Genomic DNA, 6000 nt, shown 5'->3' with positions numbered 1-6000 from the left:
CCGAAACAGGTTGATAATTTAATGTTTACCATTTAAACAGGATTATTTACGTGGACGCCAACAAATACAACTTTAAGATACAAAGCAACGGTCACTGACATATACAGATTTAATATTTTCTCCGAAACTAGATTTAGAATTAACTGTGAAAAATACAAATGGCGACACTCCACAGATAGATTTCTTGGTACGTTAAATATTCTGCTAGATAAAAACATCGAGGAAACTTTCAGATTTGAACCATTTATTTCTGAAAAAGACAGAGATAAATACGTACCGCCAGAATCGGAAGTTACATTGTATAATATAGAATTTATTGCTGAAAAACCTCAATTACTCACATTTCAAAGTATAATGACCGCATCCGAGTACAGGTATAATCAGGCGCGTACGTGGCAAGACTCGTTAAAACATACCATAGATACGTACCAAGCAAAGATAAAAAATATCAGCGTCGATTAGTTATTATTGACATAGTTGTTTATTCGGTATCAGCAGCAGTTGCTGGCGCCGGAATAATATTATCCGCGGTAACAATGATGGCGCCCGTCGCTGTCACGATCGCTGTTTCTACGGCTACGACAATTGCAGGCGTACTTAGTATTATCGCGAAAAAAATATCTTCGTGTACGATTGAAAAATTATCCTCGTACGTGAATAAATTACACATGGCAACGGCCGCGTATACAAAATTATCTTCGTTGTTGTCAGAAAGTCTCAATGACGGGACTATATCTCATTTTGAGTTCTCGTCGATGATAAAAATTTATAACCAAGCCGATATTAAAGCTACGAATATTAATAATGTCGGAGCTTCAGCAGATTGTGACAAATACAACGCCGCCAAGAACAACACTGATCTCTTTAAGCTCGACTAAGCCAGAATTTAGCATTCATTTTCCAATAGCAATTCTCGTCGACGAAATCGCGCTATCACAATTACAAGTCTATTACAGCTGGCCCAATATCAGATCCAAATCGTTTAATAGTTCATTATCAAATAATTTGTTTGTTTTTGCTAATAAAAATAAACCAGACGGTACTCCCGATTGCAACTTCGTTGGATTATCAACAGGTAGTTATCAGATCGAAGAAATCAATGAAGAATTACTACTTAAAATAAAAAATATAACCTGAGATAAAGAACCGGGTATAAAAATACTTGCACATGAACCAACATTAACCTCATTTATTGAGGCAAAATCACCATACGTCGTCGATATTTATCAATCCACGATCAGATCCGTATTAGGTTGGCTGAGATTGAGCCGGTTCATCCACCAGAACCAAAAAGATCAGATTATATCACCGATGAGAGAATATTAATTCCTAGTTCTGCGTTTGGATATTCAAGCAAAATATCTGACATGGGGGGAAAACTGAACGTAAGTATATAGCTAAATTTATTTTCATGAAAAAGGACGATATGATGATATTTCTTCACCCAGATATTATAGCTGATCCATTTTGGAAAGGTTATGATGAAACAAGAATAATTGATGAATTTGATTATGAAACTATTCTTATTCTTTTTACTCATATTGATAATATGTATCAGGAACATCTACAGCTGCTACGACAAAATTTCCAGGAATGTATTTTTAATGTATCAAGTTCATGCAGCGAGATTATCAAATACGTAGGAATGATAAATATATTTATATCTACTATGGAAAATACAAACAGTAATTTAATCAAGATAATAACCGATTATAAATCAGGTAATAAAGAAAAATTTATGACCGCGTATGGGTTGACCACGGCGACGTTGCCAAATTATAAATTTCCCGGTTACATCGTACCTAAGATGAGAAAATCCGTCACTGACACCATCGATGAGTTATTTTCACAATTAATCGCCGCGTGGAGAAAAACATTACCGCCACTGTCTATACTTATGCACGATAACAACCCAGACGGACTCGGCAGACATATTTCGCCAGGTATCGTAAATATAACTGACGTTATCGCGGTTAATCTTCACGCGGATGTCGTCGAAAACAGTTATAGCGCAGACGCGTCTGTATCGAGTCAGGTTCAGCAGGGATTTATTCTTTGTTCGTTTTCGCCAACAACTCCACCAGGATCTTTGATTGTAAAAGAACCGATCTATCCGATCTATCTGCGGTGTTTTAATCGATTATTATCGAAAATTAATTTCAGATTGACCAATCAGGATGGAAATTTACTTGATACACGCGGCGAAACATTAAGTATTAATTTATTGGTAAAATCCTAATCCTAAGGATCTTGATCTTGAAAATCAAGAATTTATAAAATTCTGAGATTTTTAATCCTAAGGATCTTTCGATCCTTGCCACCGTAAAAAAAATGACAAAAAAAGATAAAAAGCGGTAAAAATTAAATTTTGTTGTCATTTTCAGAATTTGGGAATATAGAAAGTATACCTCACAAGGCAATTTCCGATGTTAAATACCACTGAAGTATGAAAATGAATTTCAGAATTTCTTGAGGCGACTTTAACATACTCAGATGCTTCAAGGAATTCTCGACGAAAATTAATAAAATTTCTTGTGAAAGTTTTATAATTCGCCGTTGAAATTCATCATGAAACTCGTCGGCTATTTTAATTAGCGAAAATGATGTTAGATCGGGTGAATTATCACCAATAATAGGTATAATAATACCATCGCGAAACGTAAAAGTCATCATCGTGTCAAGCGGTAACAAATAATGCTCACGGGTATTATTAACGATCATCTTTTCGTAAAAATAACTACGCGATAATACATTTAACGCTGATAAATCACTTGCCGTACACATTATTATTTATCTGAATAATTTAATTAATTCTCAAGGGTTATTTCAAGTAATTTAAATATTTACCAGTAAAAATCATAAATTTGTATAATTTCGTAATTTTGTGGGGGTATTTAACAGTAAAATTAAGTAATTTGTACAATTTTGTAATTCTGAGGGGTATTTGGTACTTAAAATTGAGTAATTTGTACAATTTTGTAATTTTGAGGGGGTATTTACCAGACAAAATCATAAATTTGTATAATTTTGTAATTCTGAGGGGGATATTTACAAGTAAAAAACAAATAATTTCAGTAATTTCACGAAATAATCTGAAATAAATAAATAAATAATCTGAAATAAATAAATAAATAATCTGAAATTTATTGTTTTTATCAGTCAAAATTAAGTAATTCGTGAAATTTATTGTTTTTGAGGGGGTATTTGTACTAAAAATTAAGTAATTTGTATAATTTCACAGAATAATCTGAAATAATCAGTAATTTATTGTTTTTGAGGGGGTATTTACTAATCAAAATTAAGTAATTTGTATAATTTCAGTAACAAAACAAATTTAATTTTCAGAATTTGTTATTTTTCTTAGTTGTCTTGTTCGAGTATTAATTACTTTTCGTGATTCGTATTCGTCAGATAATTCAGATCTAATCTTTTCGACGATGCTAGATAGTGCAACAAAATCCTTAATCTGCAATTCATTGACGGATGCCAACGACTTTTACATCGCTGCTTAAATTTTCTTCATGAATTTGTACTCAGCAGGTAGAACGTATCTACCTTCGTGTTTGTTCTGTGCGAGCGTATCAAAGTCCGTGACGATTTTGTCGGTATCTAACTCGGGAGATAATTTAATTTTTTTTGTTTTTTAATTCTTCGATGGCGTCGATTATATAGTTGATATTTTCTTCGTTCATTATAGTAATATTGTATCTTTAATAAATGTAAATTTAATCATTTAAAATCAGAGGAACATAATAAAATTCTATCCACGTACCAAATTTATACGAAAATGTTGAGTTAGTTATTTTTTCTGTAACACATTGAACCGAACGTGGATTAATGCCAAAGTGTTTACCAGCAGAATACATTAATTGAAATGCAGCCTCATCGCCAGTTTTTAAATTTATTGATTTTACGCTTTGGCATCGCTACCATAACAACCACTATTACCTCGTAAGTTATTTTCACTCCGGGTAACCGCTTGAAGATTTTGTACCGAGTTATTTGACACATCTCCGTCAATATGATTAATCACGAGACCGTTTTTGATTGGTCCGTGAAAACACTCATACACAAACCGGTGATTAAAATGATTTCTTCCCTTTCCGGACTTAAATCTGAGATTAGCAAATTTATTAACAGTGCCAACTTGATTTCTTGTTTTGCAGTGTCTGACAACGCCGTCGCACGATGCTTCATAGTTATCGATGATTGGGTGATTCATAAATTGGGAATTCATATGCTAACCATTATTTGTCTAAATCAAGGTTTTTTTGAAAACCTATTAAGATAATTTTCTTCGCATTTAATTATTTTGTCGCCGTCAATATTTTTTTTGTCATAATGTCGCTTAAGTTCTCGATAGCGTTTATCGCCGCATTTTAAACATAAACGAGTTTTTCCTCGTAATCCAACATCACATTTTATGCATCTAGTTGGTCCTAAACTAGCCCTGCGGATAGATTGTACGTGTTCGCCGCAATATTCACGTTTGCATGATTTATTGCAACAATTCAACGAACCGACCAATATCCATTTGCACTGGTTCATTATTTATTTAGATATTTGTCTAAAATGCAATATGAAATTATTTGACCTTGATGAAGCTGAATATGATATACCTGAGCTAAGAAGGAGTTTTTAGACGATGGAGCGGTTCATACTTGGTCAACATGGAAAACTAATTCCGTCGATAATACAATGACTGACGAGCGAGCCAAAAAAATAATTGACTATATTCGAGTTAACCATGAGGACGAACAGTTTATTTTTGGAATAAAATTTATCGCACAAATGAACAATGATGTTTGGATTATTCGAGATAAACGTGATCCTGTAATCGGAGGAAAGAAAAATGTTTTTCTGTCTGGAGGTAGCCGGCCTTGATTATTAACAGGCATAGATAAACCGTACTATGCTAGATCTTACCCGGCAAGTGCGGTTGTTTATGGAATTTATCGGTTAAATAATAAACCAGATGTTAAAAATTTATCTTTGATGAATGTTTCTTCGGTGATAAATTGTGTAGCTGATCGAGTAATGGAGCATTTAAAAAATACAAAACGCGGATCCGGTTTAACCTCGTTAAGATTAACAAAAATAAATACTTGGGCGGAATCAGTAGTTCATGGTGCATCAATAACTGACGTAGCTGCGTTATCAAGTAAATTAAAATTTCCCATAGTGGTAAAAACTTTGTCGGGAGAAATTTTATACGAATCCGCGTATAAATCTCGAGGAGCTTCTATCGAAATTATTGATCATAATTCTCATGCTTGGTCATATGCGGTGACGATATTTCCACGAGATCGTGTTGTTAAATTCTATCCCGTGGAATTTTCCACGGAATATTCTGCTAAAAAAGATTTTAAGAATTCTGTTAAGAAAGATTCTGATGAAGAAAATTCTACAGATTCTAAAGATAATTCTGTTCCAAATAATTCTACAGCAGATAATGTGTTTAAATTTATTTACGAAATAAGCAGATATGATCCGGTATCAGTGTGGTTATTTCGTAGCGAAGATGAGTATGATCAGTTTGTACGACCCAACGGTGACGTTTATAGAAATAAATCATTATATAACTCGATGAGTAAATTAGCAGATAAATATTCGATAAATTCTGAGCAATTATTAGTTAATTGTTTTACTGTTCCATGTGTTGCTGCTCACGCTGCTAGAGAGAAAAACTTTTGGAAGCCAACCCGAAATGAATTTCTTAAGGATGTAAAAGACAGTTGTGTCGAATATGGTCACGGCGGACTGTGGAACACTAAATACGATCACAATAATATGATATCCGTTGACATGGCGGCGTGTTATCCTGGAAGTTTCTTAGGATTAGGTGAGTGTGCTGAATTCTTCGCTCAGTTTGGGCATCCTTGCAGCGGGATGACGCGAGTAGCAATTAATGGATCTTTGCCAGATTTTCCCTTAACCGGATTCGCTCGTGTTGTATCATTCACATTTGCTGAAAATTTACCTAAATTTATGCTACGTTTG

Source organism: Sinohyriopsis cumingii, chromosome 9, assembly GCF_028554795.1.
Source record: "Sinohyriopsis cumingii isolate HCF-2022 chromosome 9, ASM2855479v2, whole genome shotgun sequence".
NCBI lineage: Eukaryota > Metazoa > Mollusca > Bivalvia > Unionida > Unionidae > Sinohyriopsis > Sinohyriopsis cumingii.
The sequence above is the reverse complement of the archived record's forward strand: the minus strand, read 5'-3'. Positions refer to the sequence as shown.